Here is a 19,602-nt window from a genome sequence, read left to right as displayed (position 1 = left end):
TACTTAATAAATTAATTTAATTGTAGCAACAATTTAATCTTTAATCATTTCCATATTGTGCTTTTCTTTTTTATAAATATATAGCTCATGGTTTATATCAAAACAAGCTGCAAATCTCACAAAAAATCAAAGACATAGAATGATAATTTTAAACAATTTGATGACACAAGTTTGTTTTCAGCTCACTTTCCCTAAAAAAAAATTCACAAAATATGTAGTGAAGAAAACACATTACAATTATTTTATATAAAATATACCTTTATTATTTTAAGCTTTTACTGAAATTTTTAAAAAAAATTTGAACCTGTATAGATGTACAGCACATCAATTATTTAAGATTTTTAAACTTTCCACATTCCAATGTCATTTTTTTTAACGTAAAAATTTTTCAATGCTTTTTCTTAAAACAAACTCAAATTAAAATATGATGGCACTGCAACCACATGCTTTTAAATTTAATTGTTACATTCATTTCAAGTAGTTGATATTCTATATTTAATACGAAAATTATACAAACAGTGGAACTTTGGTAACTGCACGCATTGACACTTTTTTTGCATGCCTGGGCATACAATCAAGCTGCATGCGGGTGGTTTTACCCCAGACTAATCCAGTATAAATATACAGTACAGTCAAATGTAAGCTTCAGTGCACACGCCATACAAACCACTTGGAAATTCCTTTTATCTTCTCTTAATCATGATACTGTAATGAACTTTGAGCGATATGTTGCAAGTGTGATTTAACAAAAGCCTAACAATAAAACAATACAGTAATTTTTTCTTATAACTGTGAGTTTTACTGTTAAAACTTATTTAAAATCACTCATGTTATTTATATTTTTAAGACATATAGCTTTTTTTAAACATATATATATATATACCATTTTTTGTTCATAGATGTTGCATTTTCAAAAATATACATATAAACATATCCTTTTGAATATTTTATTTATACATTGTTTTAGCAAAACTTTGAGAATAACTTTTGCAGCATAAGTAATAGTATTTAAGGATGAAAGTATTTTAGCTGGAAAAATTCCCTTTTTACTTCAACCACTGGTTATATACAGAATTTCCCAGTGTAGAAGTTGTATTAGACTTCTACAGTACTGCTTTTGGAGTTTTTAAGCAAACAACGGATCTGTAATAACCTACTAAAGTACCGTTTAAATAATTTTGAAGCAACATATTGCTACTTTTTAGCCTTCTACGGTCCCACATTCACAGATTTTAAGTGAACTATGGCACCCTATCAACCTTCTACAGACCTGTTTTGATAGGTTTCAATAGAACTTTGCCATCATATTAACCATCTACATACCTGTTTTAATAGTTGTAAGCAAACTATGGAAACTTTTTAGCATAATAAGGTTCGGTTTTGGTAGTTTTTACCAATGGCAGTGTTATAGTACAGCAGAAGTTCATTTCTAGCACAACAAAAGTGTCTTGCAGCAAACATGTATTATATACCTTATAATTTTGAAATTCCTCACATGTGTCTTCCCAGATAGACGTCATGACTACTTATGCAAGTTACAATTATATATTACGAAAAAATTGTCTCAAAGTAATATATATATAAACAACGTATTTATATGGTGTTCTGTAAATTTAAGATATACTTTCATTTACTGTATATATAAGGAAAAATATCCTGTAAGATAAAAATTAGGTTTTTTTTAATAGTATGTATTTATAGTACACTTATGTTCATTTTTATTTTTTTAATTGCTGTTGTTTACAAACTCTATAGACTTTGTGCTGAAAGTATTCATCGTCACACACAGGTTATTGTTATTAAAACAATAGTTTCCTGATCTTTTTATTTCTTGCAATGTAAATATTTTCTCTAAAAAAATGGTCTATTATAAAAGTGTTACGTCTATGATGTACCTTATTACCATTTTTACCGGCAACGAAACTTGTCCACTTTATAGAACAAACAGCCTGAACATGGATTGGGTAGTTCACGGACAAGAAAATCCCCGCCGTGGGGATATGACATTTTAATCTATTGTTATCTTTGTAATCATTTATTAAATTATATCCCATAAAAACCTATATTAATATAAAACTAGACAGGCTAAAGAATACTTTTAAGAAAAAATTTTTATTACCACCAAGTTTTCGCAAAATTATATGATGTTTTGATCATCAGAAAAATGTACACGCAATGCTCAAAGCCACTACTAGCTCCATCTGAGACAAGTCGCCAAGTATTGCGACCATTTTAATCATAAAATAGACTTCATCATTCCAGTGGATCTCACATTAGAAAAATCACATCACAGAATTAAGAAGTATATAAATCACAGAAATAGGTTGTTTTGGTCAATTTCTTTTCACTCAACCCTGCATTGACGCGCGTCTTGTTCCCAGCATTATTGCAAAGTTGTTTCTATGGATCTTATACTGAAAACCATGATGTTATATGTCGAGTGGGCTTGCAGATCGTTGCTAGAGCTGTTTGTTTAGATAATCACTTAATTAGGTCGATATACGTTGTTAATTTAACCTAGTTCTTTGCATTTTTTTGCTCGCCCATGCGTCCAGCTGGGATATGTAATCACATATGATAAAAATAAGGGAAAAATAACCCATACAGCCAACAAAGCAATCACCATATTGCTTAAATTTATTGATCACTCTATTCCTGGTGTGATTCTAGCTAAAGAAGTGATATTCAAACTATAACAAAAAGTTAGAATGCAGATAAAATTTGGAACCATAACATAGAAGCATATGAATAAGAATGTTGCTATAGGAGACATGTTACACTTAAAAACCTGTCCACCCACAAAAGTCAAACTGGTGTTTCTTGTGTGCCAACTTGCACCTCTTGATTTTTTCAGACAAGCACACGCTTTGTCAAAATGTAGCTAGCTATAGGTAAACAGTGAAACTTGTTTAATAAGTTGGGTTATGTATGATTGAGGTAAGCAACTTTTGGTGTGCTTGTGTCAATGCTCTACTATCCTAGCTAGCTAGCTTTAGTTATGCCAAAAAAATCTACAACACCACCTCCGCTGTGTGTGGTGTATAAAAGAATAGAATAGCAGCTAGCTATACATAATAGTTTCATTTCATTTATTGACTAGGTAAGAAAGGCTAGAAATGTAAATATCTTGAGCTTTTAAAAAACATGGAATGTTGTTAAGTAACAAAGAAATGCTAGCCAGCCACATACTCTCCTGCCTGCTGCATTCAATGCAATTACTTTTCCCACCATTTTGAACTTCGCGCTAACAACATAAACAAAAGTACAGATTGGCTATTGTACACTAGGCACAAACAAATTTCCGCGCTTTTATAGTGCAAATTCACTGAACTTTTTAGAGATAAAAATTAGAACTTTTTTTGTTTTGTTTTTTGGCACAAAAACTATAAATAAAACTATGGAGCGTGATTTTTCTTGCATCCATTGAGGTTGGAAAAAATTACGCTAAATCGCAATTGGAAAAGTGACAGCGCTTCAACCTCTTCCCGAGGCCCATCTCTCTTCTTGAAGATATTCTCGGGATGACAAAGAAAGGAATCTTAGAGTATTGGAAAGAGAAAAAAGTCCCTACGCACGAGGTTGACTGATTAACTGATTGGTTAGTTTCATTGATATTATACACTTGGTTCGAAGAGCCCTGGCGGCGAGAATGCCTAAAAATATCGAACGATGCAAAGAAGTCAACTTTGAAGTAAACATGTTGTTTCGTAAGCAACTGGTATGTTTTCGTCTTTTTCAATCCGATTTCATTCTGCATTTGCAAATCTGTAAATTATTAGACTATATTTTGACTATTTATTTAAGGTGTGTTGTATTTCTTTCGCGGGAATAAATTTTCGTGGTAAACTTAGTTTTTAGTTAAATTTAGCATTTTTTTTCCGCGAAAGTTCCACAGCTTAACCTTCTGTCCCTGTCTATCTTTCAAAAATTTCGTTAAAGAAACCGCGGGAGGTGTCTATGTTACCCATTCCCTGCATAATTGTCGACAATTGTATCTATACAGTCGACACATTTCATGCATTGTAAAAATATACACGTTCATAACATGAATTATCTTCTGTAGTTTTCGCAAATATTAGACATGAATTCAAATCAATGTTAATGTTCCCTACAAAACGTGAAGTGTGTGTTCTGTTCACAATTAAGACGTAGGGATTAAAAACAGATCTAAAGAAATTTCCATTGGAATGGCGTAGTTTTTTTGTGTTTAAAAATAAGACGTACGGCTTACAAACCGATTCGATTAACCGAGCATCCTAAAAACCTTCTGCGCCACTTACAAACAGACCGGCAAAGCGTTTCAAAACGGAATAATATTTACAAAACGGATAGAACAGTGTTCTACAGTTCTTTAGCCAACATACAGCTTTCTTGCTATCTTAAAATCTAGCAGCATATATCTTCTATTTCATATGTGACCACAATTTAGCAAGTCCATTAACCTTAAAATTTCATGTTGCTGTGAAAACTGACATTGAAAAAACCTTGATGTTGTATAATGTTACATTCTTAGGACCTCTCTTTTCTTTGTAAACATTGGAAGGTGGTGGTCAGAATAAATATCCGTGCATGTGGTCGTCTTCTTTCACGAAAAAATTGTAATTCCTTATTGAAGATTCTTTCGTAAACACAGGATTCGAGCATGAATTTCCCACGCATGCATCTATGTGTCGAAAGTCACCCACGCGAAATTTTCGAATGCCTTTAAGTAAGTCATTTATTTGCTGATTTTGATCATATGATATATTGTGTCTCCCAAGTGCGATATAATAACTTGCGTTATCACACTGTGACGCAATGCACCCTGCGACGGACGCTATGCAGATTATATGAACGTACCTTGCAATCATATTATGAATCTAAATTAAAGAATAACAAACGTTGACAAGGTAAATTTGTAACGCGATTCTAGCTGTCAACCATTTGAAATTCGTTTTAGCTACCTGTGAACTTACTCAGTGTTTTGAAATATTTTCCAGAGCTCACCAAATACTTCTGAGTTCTACTTGAAATGAAGAGAGAAAATTGTAAACATGAATGTATATCAAGTTTAAAAAGTTAAATTTAAAATCAATATGGCAGTATATCAATATAAAACAACAAAGACTTGAGCAATTCGTATTTTCTCACAAATAAACATTTTTAATTCCTTGAAAAAAAAAAAATATTGCACAACAAAGGTTGCTCACAGTAACATAATAATTAAAAGTTGTTTCAAAGCAAAATGTCTGCTAAACTTCAAATATCACACACACGTCAAATCAAATATTTTAATTGCTCTGTTCTCCTTGTCATTCTGACAATATGTCGAGACAGTTTAGAGTGATGGCTTTTAATACACGAACATTTAAATTTCACCAGAGCAAATCAGCAAAAACAACGGAAACAGAGAAAATAACGTAAACAGAAAAAATAGAGAAATATCAACGAAAACATCAAAAACAACGAAAACATAGAAAAAACGAAAACAGAAAATAGATGAAACAGCGAAAACAGAGCAAACAGAGAAAACAACGAAAACTGAAAACAACAAAAACTGAAAACAACGAAAACTGAAAAAATAAGGAAAACAAGGGAAACAACGAAGGGAGAAAAAATATGAAAACAGAGAGAATAGAAAAAATAACCAAAACAGCAATAAAATCAGGAAAGACTTCTTCCTCATAAACAAAGTATTTCCGTAAGGACGATTGATTAAAAAAAAATTTAAAACCCATATTGCCAACAAACTCGTTAAAAAGCTTCACTTCAGCAAAACATATTTACGACACTGCTACAAAGAAATAGATAAAAAAAAATCTTTTTAAACTTCATAAATTAACAAAAAGTAAAATTCTAATCAAATATAAACCTTTGTTATGTGCGAAGAAAAAATCACTTATAAAACTTTTAATTCGACGTTCTCAATCAAAACGTTCTCAACACGATTGAAAAAAAATTGAATGGTACTTTCCAGGGAGTTTCTAATTGAATTTATTTTCGTATGTATGGCCAAGACAGGTCACGTGGTTTTTAAATTTTTTTTAAAAGGCGTACAAGGCAGGAAAGCGCTCACATGTCAATTAGTTCTTGAGCCGTACACGTTAAAACTGTTTGTCCACATTTCACTTAAAATCTATCTAGAACAGAGGCTTACCATTGGATCGAAAAACTTGGAAAAACGTCTTCTGGAGCAGCATAAGATCAGTAAAACTGAATTTAAATTCAGAGGTAATAAAATACAAAATTAGTTTAATAGCGATTTAATTCAAAGTCTAGAAACAACTACTAGTCGAAGTTCTTTGAGTCTTCCCTGTCCCAAAAATAAGAAAATAAATAAGGTTATTTTCGTTTAAGCGGAGCGAATTAGAAAATAATTGATAATATTTCTAAAAGGAATAAAAATGTTTATAGAAGTTAAAATGTTGGGATTATGTCGCTTAAAATGTCCTAAAGTATAAAATAAAGGGGTTGCTTAATCACCAAGAAATAACTTGAATGGCTATTATTTAACTACAATAGCTTGCCAAAAGGTTAGTACATTTACAAGTGAGGTTCCTGAGTTACGTGTTATACTCCACTTTGTAATTTTAAAGCTGCCCCACTTTATAATTTTTAGGTGTTTCACATACTGACTATGCAATTTTTATGACGTCATCTTTTTTGATGTTATCCGTGTTCTGGATGCTCGGTCTTGTTATTTGCAATGAAACGCGTGTCACACGTTAGTAGAATGATTACTCTTTACATTACATGCACTGGCTTTCTCTTTGTGAAAAAATGTGCTAGCTGACGTGTTTTTATACCATGCCATAAAATAAATATTACAACCGCGTTTCAATAAGATACAAAATATGCAGGAGCTAATGTGTCTTTCTTAATATAACATAACATAACATAAGAACTATAACCTGTAGCAATATTTAACCTGTTTAACATAACATGCAGACTGATCAGTTCGAGGTTATTGATGTGTTCTTTTTTACATCAAGCAACGTAACAAAAAGGCTTAATGGTAGTCACCTCGGGTATATCTATAAATCAAACTCGGATAGAGAGAGCACTACTTCTAAATAGAATGAAAGAAAGATAAAAGATATGAACAAAGATACAACAACTTCTACTAGCGTGATTTTTTGTAAACAATTCAAGGCAGAATAGGTAGCAATTTGCTCACTTGCTAAAAAACATCAAAACATAAAAATATCGAAAATAAAAGCTAGAAAGAGTAAAAGAATAAAAATCACTTCTTAGATTTTCACATAATATTTTCTATTATATACCAACTGTAGGTCAGCAGTTTTAAATTTAGCCATGCCGTGTTCCATTTCAGGTGGTACAGGGTGATTTTCAGCTCTACCACCATTTCAGAGAATAAGCCGGCACTTTTTACAATCCTTAACATGCTCGCCCGGATTAAATTTGATGCTATTCTAGCCCTTTTTTTTGGTACGTAAACTCTTTCGGAATCACAAACAACTCTCCAATATTACAAAGTGGGGAATCTCCAATATTACAAAGTGGGGAATCTCCAATATTACAAAGTGGGGAATCTCCAATATTAAAAAGTGGGACAACTCCAAAATTACAAAGTGGGGAATCTCCGAAATTACAAAAGTGGGGCAACTCCAAAATTACAAAGTGGGGCAGCTCCAAAATTACAAAGTGGGGAAAGATAATTCACGGTAGTTCGCGGCCAGACATTCAGTCTGCGCATGCACAAACTTTGTTTACGTTATTTTTAAATTAAATATGGCCTCGACCACGTGAGATTCAATTGTTAGTCGATTTCGATAAATAAGCAAATTAAATGCACGCAAAAAATTGCTCATTCAGGTTTTGATTCACAACGTAGGACACTTCTTTGTTTTCGTGACCGGAAACAATTGGTGGCAGATTTCTTGGGCAGTGCAACTAAAAGCTACCATAATACCTGGACAATCTCATCGAAGCTAAAAATGCACCCTATCTTTTTCAATCCGGTTATGCCAACTTCTTGCCAATTTATAGTTATGGCCACTATTTTTGTGAAAGTAGTGAAACATCAAATATGATCCTTTTTTTGACGCTCAAAATGGATACCTTTCATCGCACTTACAAGGTAGGTAACTGTAAGTTTCTTTTGCATATATTATTTCAGTGTGCATAGATGTAGAATCGAATAGTCTATTATTCAGTCAGGGACAACTGCAAGTTAGACCATCACGCGAAATTAGGATAGTAGCTTAGATAGGAGATTTTCCATAGACTAGTTAGGAGGTCATCTATAAATTTTAGGTCAAAAGTCTTCGGATCGACTTATTAGGCGAGAAATAGTCTATTTAGGCTATGCACAGCCATGTTAAAATATGCTGCGCAGGAAATATAGCTCTTTTCCAGAAGCAACCGGGACCGGGCCGTAAAACAAAGGAGCTGTAACACGGCGCACGCGTTCTTAATCAAAACAAACTAAACACTATATCTTCTGACAGCGCAAATAATAAAAAAATATATATTTGGGCCATCAAAGGAGGTTTTTAGAATATTTTTAGCTAATAAAATCGTTGCGGCTATGTAACAGAACAGCGACAGGCTGCAAAAACCCATGTTGATAGTATAATTAGGAGAGATAAATCGCCCAAATAGCCTATGGTAGACAAATTAGACTATTATAGCTTAATTTTTCGGTTATCTCTGAATGTTACTCAATGATCATGATTTTGTGCGACCTTTCAGCCCAAACTAGAAGCTGTGTGTCCCACAACTAATGACTACACAAATCAGCTGCAGTGGTAACGGTTCACTGCAGTTGATTATTACAGTCAAACTGTTATAAAATTTAAAATGATCCTGTTCTAATAATCATCCTTTTCTCCAAAAGTTTCTTGTATTCTCTTTTAAAATGATCATAACCATAACACCCGAGAATTAAACCTCTATTCCTTTTTTTTAACATATATTTCGGCTTCCATATTCCTATAAACTGTCACCAAGACAAGAAATCCTTTTTTGCAGATTAATATTTGGCAGTTGAGCATAATCAATCGCTGGCCTGAAATATAATAATAGGGCCTTTTAATGTTGAATTTTCCCAGTTTAGTATGGCCTTAGAAGAATTAATTTGTTAGAAAACCTTACTAGTGTTGTTCCTTTTTGGTCCCCATTTAAAAGTTTTGTTATAAAACCTTTATGGCCTCATTTAAATTTCTCAAATTTTGAAATCTAGAAAGTATAGCTAATACTAAATCACTATATGACAAATTTGTGAGAGTTTTCTTCATTTAAAAGGCAATGCTAAAAAAGGACAATACAGTTTACATTTTAGTACATTTCATGGACCTGGTTTGTATAACAAATAAGCTCATTATCTTTTCCAATGGTAACGTTTTTACGAGATTGTTGCGCATACCTGGAAAAAATCTGAAAAATCGACAGGCAAAAATATGTAGACCTTAGGTGAAGGAAGTCAAATTATGGTTAAAAACTTTTGTACTGTGGCTACTAGCATCTTTTCACTGATATGTGTTCAGAGTTATCTAAAGCTGTTCGAAAATATCCGTGTCCATACGACAAATCTAAGAAGGAGTATAAAGATAAAACATTAAAAGATTATTGAAAACTTCCTTTCTTTATTTGTAAATATCAAGAACCCAAAAACGATGTTTTCTCTTCATCAAAAATAAAAAAATATCCAAGTAAACCTAAATCTTCTTTCTCTGAATCCATGCTTTCAACTGAAGCTTCAAAAAATTGAAGTTAGAAAAATAAATAAACATAAAGATTAACAATAATTACTGTTAGCTATAGCTACAGTAGACTCCCGGTTATTCGAAGCCTCAAGGGGGATAAGAATTTACTTCGAATAACCGGGAGTTCGAATAACTGAAAAATTCGTTTTCCCGCCAGATTTTCAACTTAACCTTAATGGGATGGACTTTTCTTAAGTAATTGAGGCATTGTGGTTCAGTTGAGCGTGTAAACACAAAGAATTTTTACTTTTTGAAGAAAGAATAAATTTGAACAAATTGTTAACAGGTTTTAAAATATGAAAGTTATAAAGAAAATGTATAAATCACTTCGAATAACCGAATTATTCGAATAACTGAAGTTCGAATAACCGAGAGTGTTTTTGCCTGAGTTGGGTAAGCAGATCCAAGGGGAACGCCATCTCACTTCGAATAACCGAATTATTCGAATAAGTGCAGGTTCGAATAACCGGGAGTCTACTGTATGTGAAAACATAAAAAGTTACCGCTAGTTACCGCTCAAAAAAAGTTACCGCTAGTTAGCACTAGTTAGCGCTAGTTGGAAACCAAGCTTAACAAAATTGAGTTTCGTACCCAAGTGGAGCAATAAATTTAACTATTAATTAAGATGTTCACATAATTTCACGTAAGATTCTGCAGGAAAAGACAAACACCTCACATATATATTAATTTAATTATCGAGATAAATTTGCTTTATATCAAAAACACATTTCTTAAATAAGCCTCCCTAAAGTTGATACAAAACTTTAGCTTGTCTTTTTATCACCTCCACAAACATAATCCACAAGCTAGTTCGTATCGGCCAGATCGGAACTAAAGTCGGAAAAAAAACATGGTATAAAATTTTATTTTTTGTATTTTTTATTCTTTGTAGGGCGTGGTTCACAGATTACTTTATCTTTTTAATGGTTATTTTTTTAAGGAGCGATACTCAACTGATATTCAAAATCATACTACACCAGCTGGCGATTCGACTGTCGTTTCAAGTTAGAGTACATCACCAAATTTCCAAAAGGTACTTGCGTATTCGTTTTTTTTTGTTGTTGTTGTTGTGTTATTAACACAACAATGCATTGAACTTTTTTTTTCTTAGGCGGCTATCGTTATCACAATATCGGTGACGCAGCTACTCTTGCAAAGGCTTTCGACGATAGAGTTGCGAAATTCTTGAAAGACGCCATCAGATCAGGATGCAGAAATGAATTTAAAAGATTTCCAATGATCTTCTCAGCGGTTCGTACGAAGTGAGGTGTTTGCTGGTGAAAAGATTCCATCAATTTTCCGTCGTAAATTTAACCCAAATAGAAAAAAATTAAAAATCCTGATAGCATGTGTCAAGACAGAGAATCGTCATTCCAAAATCGATCAAGAGAACATACAACTGGGAGACGAATGGGGTAGATGGGCTGACATATATTTCTCACCAAGGTATGCTCGCGTTTGCTCTATTACACATTGGGCATACGGACGTCATCTTGTTTTGACGATATACAAAAACAACAAAATAATGCTTTGCCTCATCTTTTGTCATATCAAGTGAGATTGTACTAATCTATTCTTTTTCTACTGTAAATAGCTAAACATTGCATGTTATAATTTGCGTCTTTGTTAGAGTTGTTGCAGTAACGTGCCTTCAATCGGAAGAGTTTTCTCCGTTTTCAAAAGAAGAAACAGTAAAGATGAGCAGGGCTAAGGTTCTAAATGTAAACATATTTTGTGTTTGTCGACAAATGTAGGATGAAAATGAAACAATTTTATGGCTCCAATTTTCCAACTGCGCAGAATGGTTCCATGAAAAATGTGTGCATATTCCTAAACGATTAATTTTAAAAGACAACGAACATTTACGTGCCAATGCTCGGCTTATTAGCAGAACATTTTTTTGGATTTGTATTAAATAAAGCAGTTTTCAAAAAAAAATACATTACATTTGCAAAAGTAGATATTTTCTTCAACAAGAAAATTGGAAATATGAAGAAGAAAAATGGCACTTCATCGGAGTTGCTTTATTTCCTACGGAATGAAATGCAGTGGACTCTCCATAACTCTCACTCTTATGGGGAATCAGAAATCGTTCGAGTAATGGAGCGGTTCGAGTAATGGAGATTTTGGAAATTTTGCTAAGTTTATCCTTTACACATAAGCCCCTTGAAAGAAAACGATGTATTTGAGTAATTATCTACCTTACGGGTGAGAAGTAAGTCGTAAACAATTTATTTCAGTTGACTAAGTCTATTCTCTATTGAAAAATGACTTTGTTCGAATGATCAAAGGGGCCGAAAACGCGTAGAAAATATTCGAACCAAAAAAAACTCTGAAATTTTTAGATTGTTCCAGTTATGAAGAGCGAAAATAGCCTGATATGCTTTCAGAGGAGAAAAAATATTGTTCGACTTAAGGAGATTTTCGGGTTATGGAGAGTTGATTACGAGAGTCTATTAGGAAATCTTCACGGTGCCTACGAATTCGTTCGAGTTAAGGAGCGGTTCGAGTTAAAGGGTTTCGAGTTATGAAGAGTCCACTGTGTATTTCATATTTCGTGACCACAATTTGGCCGAACTAGCCAACACCATAATAACTTGATCACTGTACTTGTTGTATTCTTGTTTACATCAAATTACCGCGCAGGGCAGAAATAAATTTTTAGAGGACAATAACTGTTCGTAAATTAATTTTCGGATATAATTATCATAAATTATAAGCGATTATGTGACCACCCTGTTCCCGGGCCTTTTTTCCGCTATCAACTTCATAAACAAGGCAAAATGCACTGGAAACGAGGTTGTGAAAATTCCACTTGGTAAAAAAAAGTCGACTAAGAAAGATTAGTATATAGTTATAGTAGCAAAGAGTCACTTGCAGAAAATTCATTCACGTTTTACCGACTAAATTTTGAAATATTTTACCCAAAAAAGAAAACATAATACAATCAAATAAAATTTATCATTGAGGATTTTTCGGCAGACTTCATAATACAATAATAACAGGTACCACCATAGATCTCTTTCTAATGTCTTTGTTATGGAATAGACCTACCCCGGCCGTATTGATCCACGCACAATGTACCATACCACGGTTTTATTTTAGCAAGGATATCAAGAAATTTTATCTCTCCGCCATCAATTACTACATCATCATCGTGTTTTTGGAAAGAGTTTTGGAATAAATACAATATGGGATCCATTTTCATTTTAATAGGTAATGGTGCAACAAACTCTTGTTCTGCCCATGATTCTAAATCATTGGTAGGCTTTGATCCGAATGAGGTTACTTCTTCCCGCGAAAATTGACTTAAAGAGTTATCTAAGTCTGAATCTTGAAACTGACTACAAGCTGTATTCTCCCTGTTAAATGACGCAACCAGATTGGCGCCCATCCGTTCTCGATTGCATTCGTCAATGGCTTTAAGTGTGTTCTCAGTGCGTTCTTGCGTTGTGTACCTTCTTTGAATAGCAAATTACGATCCCATTGTTACATGTGTTGAAAAGTGCGTACCAAATTCATTGATAAAAGCATGAAAAATCCTTTTATATTCACCATCCTCCATGGTCACTATAGTATTCAATTCTTTCAAAGCTTATCGAAAGGCTTCGGTAAATCTAGGTGGGTTTAGATAAGAAATTTGTAGAACGTATTCTGCACACGTGGCATCGTTAATAGTGAAAACACCCTTTTTCTTCGCAAAATACTCAGCATTCGCTTGAGTGGCTTTACTTTGACTTGATGAGCTTTTGTACAGTTCCTTGATCGTAGTGGAAAGTTCAACTCCTTTTAGTTCTCCACTGATATCAATTGGGGGGTTTGTTTGAAACGATCTTTCTGTTTTTTTCAGATTTCATCATTTGTCGTCTATATCCCTCAATGTTTGAAAAGACGTTAATTTTCGTCGCATATCGCATTTTCTTACTTGACGAACTGTAATTCCGCTATGTAAAGCGTATCTTGAGTCGCTGTCCTGCACTACTGGAGAAAAAATATATGCTATTTCAAATCCAGGATCTTGTTTTACCTCAGTGCTATACGGGTTTCCCTTTAAAATATTATATCCAGTCATCGCAGCGACAATATTTGAGTAGGGCTCATGTTCAGGTTCGCAGAACTCGCCAATGCAATCATTCAACGTTGTTTTGGTTGGACGGGAATTGTTGTTAGTTGATCAAACTGATGATAATAGCGTTGTTTTTAACTTGTGAAGCATTTTTTTATGGCGAATTTCATCATTAGGGAGCATAAAATCAACACTGCAAATCCCAAAGAATACAATTCAAATATTAAAATCTTCATGGTGAGAAAAAGCACCTACAAAAATAAGAGCAAGATGGATTTTTATCACGAAAGAGCTAAGGAGATTTTTAAAATTCCGTGGACGAGAATATAGCACGGTAAAAACGTCAAGGAAGTAAATTTCAGGAATATAATCCATATAATCCATATAGGCGAATCCGTCCCCCCCCCCCTTAATAACTTTTCATAGGCTTGTCCAAATTGAATGAAACTTGGCACACTTATAGTACGTCACAAAAGGAACAAAATGGCAGCATAGCAATAAATGTTTGCTTGCTCAGTACATTTTTTGTGACGTCATCAAAAGCTTGAAATTCGTCCAAAATTCCACTATCTGCTTAAAATTTAATTACTTTAGTTCTAAAGCGAATTTTTACATTCTGTTTGAAGTTTTTGAAAGCTAAATAAAAGTTATTTAACATATTTTCCGAGTTTTACACAGATCGGATAAAAAAATGCCAAAAATTGCCCGGAAATCCTGTTTTATTTTCGGGTAAAATCCGGAAAATCGGGAAATCAGATTAATCACGACTCCAAAACATGCAAAATGATTCTTCTTAATGAAACAAAGTTGTGTCGTAAGTTTCAAGTTCTAAAAATAATCCTAACAAGAGTTATTATATTTTCCCCATTATAGTTTCATAGAGATTTTTAGGGGTAGTTTCGAGTATTAGCCAATATCAAACCCTCTGGACGGTATGGGACCTCAAAATTTGGCATGCAGGTGTCTAGTAGATAAATATTGAAACTCAGTAAGTATCGTGGCCATACAACGTAGCATTAAGGAGTTATTAAAAAAACCGTTAGGGGAGAGGGGGAGAGAGCAGAACCCCCCCCCCCCCCTCGGACCCAGTAGGGTTAAGCGATAGTCAAAACGAGAAAAGCCACATAAACCTGAACATGCAAAAACGCATTACGCATTACATATTGTAATGGTTTTTAACATCTTTAACAAAAAGACGTAAAAACTATATATAGGAACAGACAAACAAAATAAACAAAAGAACATAGCTAAAGACAAATAAACATATAAACATTTTAAATTGAATTAAGTCATTGCAAAATATTAAAATATTTACCAGTTCTAATCTGTAGAGGTCTGAAAAATTGGTTAATAGATTGATAAATTTGTTATGTTACGCCTTATTGGGTACGTACATCAAGAAGAACCCAACTTGGGTAAACAAATATACGCTCCATTGCACAGCATGTAAGATATAAATATATTAGCTAAAAGTGAAAAAAAAGAAAAAGAGCGATGGGCACTAGTAAACACAGATGGTACATAAGCGTTGTTCGAAGTTAGAAGTAAACAAAACGATATGCTTCATTAAATAAGTACAGAAAATAAGTACAGAAAATATCAGACTGAGATTTCAAAATAAAAACAATGGGTCTTTTACAATAGAAAAATAAGTGTAATGACCAACCTGGCTAGAATTTTAATACATTATTCTCTCCAATTAACGGACACTATAAAAGGCGGACATTTCTGATTAGCGGACATTTTGGTCATGTCATACTCCGGCCGTTTTCTGGTCAAAGTCTCATAAAAAACTTTCCAAAAAGCGGACAATTAATTAGCAGGCACTTCAATTAGCAGATAATATTTTTTTGCACCAAAGAGCAAATATATTTTTTTCTCTCCAATTAGCGGACCAAGTCCAAAAAAATCTATTGCCACAACGCTAAGAATGCTTGACGAGCTTATAGAAACAAACGATCTCAATAGAGAGGAAAGAGAAACTCTTTCCTCCATTGAGGAGAGACTAGAGATCGTCAAGATAAATAGCAGAAAACAACAATTAATTTTTAAAATGTTAAAATATAATCTCATTTATCCATCATTTGTTAAAATTTGTTTGAAAGACTTTAAATACTTGCAAAGTTTAAAATTTTGTTTCGTTATCATTACGTTAATATTATATTATCAATTGTTATTTTTCCCTTGTGATACAAAAATCGGCTTTATTTTCTACTTTGCGGCTTAAAATGTTAAACTTTCCAAAAGGCAGACACTTCCAATTAGCGGGCACTTTGGTCATACATCGATGTTGTTCACTAATTGAAGAGCATACTGTATTCTTTAAAAAAAACGTGTAAATACAGAAAGCAAACCACCGTCCGTATTAGACAAAAATGATTCTTCATATCTCATTATGATCAAATTAAAAGTATAAAAAGTTTTTCGTGTAATGCTTGATTAAACTACAGTTAGCTCTCCGTAACTATCGTTCCCCTCCTGAGGCTACTTTTTTCGCACAATGCCAACTTTTTACTCGAGAAAAAAACAGGTAAAGGTCTGATTTTTTTTTTTTAACTTTTATTAACTCCTGATGTAATAGATAGATAATGTTGACCTCATTTTTTGACTTAACGGGAGCTTAGTTTAACTCGATCATAACCTCTTTTTGCTATGTTGCATAATTATGATATTTACTGAGTTTTCATACTTATCTATTCGGCACCTGTTTGTTAATTATTTAGATCCCATACATCTCAGAGATGTAGATGTTGGCTATTACTCGAAGCTACCCGTAAAAATCGTTGACGTCACAGAAAAAGTACTAACACGAGAAAAACATATTATTGTTATTTTATTTCTTTTATTATATGTTAAAAGTGTGCCAATTTGATTCCATTTGTCCGGACCGGACAGGGTAAAGACGAATTATTTTACTCGGTCTCTTGGAGGTTTGAGTTACCGGGAATTAAAGTTTAATTTCAAAATAAAATAAATAAAACGCCGAGAAGGTCTTTTTTCAAGAACTTATTTTTACTAAAAATATGTTTTTTTATTTGTTTTCCCTTCTTAAACAAATTACGAAAGTTAAAAAAGTCCGAGTTGGCCAATCACAATTATTTTTTAAGCAATCGAACTAACTTCCCGCGGGCAAATGTAAAGATGAGTTCGTTTTCTTTGAATGCGGCACCTGTTTTTGCATCACGGATGATTTCAATATCTCTAAAGAAGATGTATCTCCTTTTATACCTACATGCTCTAACATATTTATCGTTTCCAACCGTAATTGTTTAGCAACAAAAAGAAGCTATAATTGGACAAAGATTCAAGCATATGCTACAACCGTGTGCAATAAAACTATAGAAAGGGCCAAATCTTAAAAACCTTCCAACAACTATTATTTTACGCTCCATCAATGTCCATTTTAATAATGTGCACAAAACCAGTAAGAATATGAAGATAAAATTTGTCCAATTTTTGTAACAAGAAAATTGTTATTCACTGCCAAGGTATTTGCTTTGTATCACTCTGCCCTGTGAGAAATAAAGTCTTTTTTCATTCGATATGGTGTCTGTCCGTGACACTACTTGGTGGGTGGCTCATCAAATTTCACAAAACGGCGTTATTTCCAAACAATGCAAATTCTTTGTTATAAAATCTCATTATTGGTTGCGGTACTTAAAAATACAAGTTTTCAGTTTCAAGTCAAGGAAATGAAACCCAATAGCAGGTTTAAAAGCGTTTCCATCCATAAAAAAGTGTTTTCATCCATAACAAAACTTGAACTTCTGCGAAGCTGCAAATTTTTTGGATCGATTTTCTTAAGAATGGAAAACCGATGTCCAGGACAGTAGACGTCTATAATTTCAAACTAACTGATAAAGTATGTTTTACTATTAAAAGTACAAAAATTATTTTATAATTTTTACGGCTCTCCCTCCTGTTTTTGCAACTAGTGTTAAAGAATTTAGTCGAATAAAAACACATTTATTAAAATACATACGTTTCTACAAGAAACGATCAATTTATAACTACATCAAATTAGAAAGATTAAACCATCCTCATCTCCGGTGTGGTAACAATTGTCCTTCTCTTTTTAGGTATTTTCCAGGCACATAACGTATACCAGAGGTGAAATTTCGCATTTTTTTATCTACCATGAGCAAAAGCTAAATCAATTTCAGGTTTATATTGAAATCCAACATACACAATGCCTTGTGTTCGGCTATTAGCTCTATATTCAAATTTAAAAAATAAGGATTCCTGGATTTTATGTTCTTCTGCGACCGTACTGTCATCCAAATCATGCTGACAAAACAACGCAAAACCCAACCCTTAATTTTCTACCGTCTTTTGAGCCAGTTTTAAGAGAAAGTCAAATGTATAACTGAAATGAAATAACTGAAATCTTTTTGTGTGAACCGGACAACAACGCGCAGTAACAATAACCTTCAGGGGGTGGTCCTTTAAGGTTAAAAAATGCCGTATTGAATTCCTTTCTGAATTGTATGCGTCGAGCTGTAGTTAAAGGGTCATTTTTTTGCCATCCAAGATAGGTTATATATAGCCTATTTTTTAAAATTGCAGACACGATTTTGTCACCTTTAATGAGCTTACATTTACTATTCGTCACCTTGTAATGAAGCAAAAAATAATTTATCTTCTTCAGGTTTGTGACGTTCCAGGTCTTGTCTCAGCTGTTCAAATCCTTGTGCTGTTTTGACACTTATTGTGATGCGCTTTTTAACAAGCTCTTCGAGAAGCAAACTAGCCGAAACAGAGTCAGCGAAAAAAGCGTATTGACAAATATCACCAGTGCTACCACTACTCGAGATGCACTTTTGTAACAGAGAATCGCATTCATCGTTTACTCCACATGTGATTTTTTTACTTTTTCGACAAGCAACTTCACCACGTACTGATACACAATAGTTATCATATAACTCACTAACCTTCTCCAGAATTTTTTATAGTTTAAATTCTTTAAATGGTCATCTCCTTTGTGAAAGGAATCTCTAAATATATATACGATCGGTGCCATTTTAAATTTTATAGGTAAAGGCGCAGCAAATGATTGAGAAGCCCATTTATACAAGTCGGACGCAGGTTTTGAGTCAAAGGAGGTGACACTTTCCCTTTGGATATCACTATCAACATTATCAAGCGTTGTACTTTGAAAGCTTGTGCAGTCTGTGCTGCTTTTTGAATACGAAAAGAAAAAATTGACGCCCATTCTGTCCTTATTGCATTTATCAATTCCACTGATGCCGCTGTTTGCATACTCATCTCTCGCCTAGCGTCTTTCGATAGCAAGTCGAGAACCCATGGTAGCATGTGTCAGATAATGTGTTCCAAATTCATTTAGGAATTGATAAAAATACGTGGAAATAGCATCATCGTCACCTGCAGCTACCACTTTGTTTAGCTTAAGTAAGCCTCGTTTAAACGTATCAGAAAAGGGGGGTGGATTCCATTTGGATATTTAAAGGCTGTATTCTGCACATTTTGCATCATTAACACTTATTAGACCCTTCATGCTTTTAAAGAATTCCGCATTTTGTTGGTATTCTTCACTTGCCTCAAAAGAAGATTCATAAATGGACTTGATTGTTGTTGATGCATTCGAAATGCCAACATCAGCTTCTAGTTCTATCGGAGGGTTACTTGAAAAGGAGCTCCCAGTAACCTTGGATTTAACTAATCTGTTTCTACATTGACTAAAACTTGACACAGTTCTAGAATTAGTCACCAAATTGCATTTCCGTACTTGTCTTACTGTTATTCCACTATGAAGGGCATACTTTCTGTTATGGTCAGCACCAATTGGTGCAAAGATGTACGCAGTTTCAA

Source organism: Hydractinia symbiolongicarpus, chromosome 7 (assembly GCF_029227915.1).
Source record: "Hydractinia symbiolongicarpus strain clone_291-10 chromosome 7, HSymV2.1, whole genome shotgun sequence".
Lineage (NCBI taxonomy): Eukaryota > Metazoa > Cnidaria > Hydrozoa > Anthoathecata > Hydractiniidae > Hydractinia > Hydractinia symbiolongicarpus.
Note: the sequence above shows the minus strand (reverse complement) of the source record.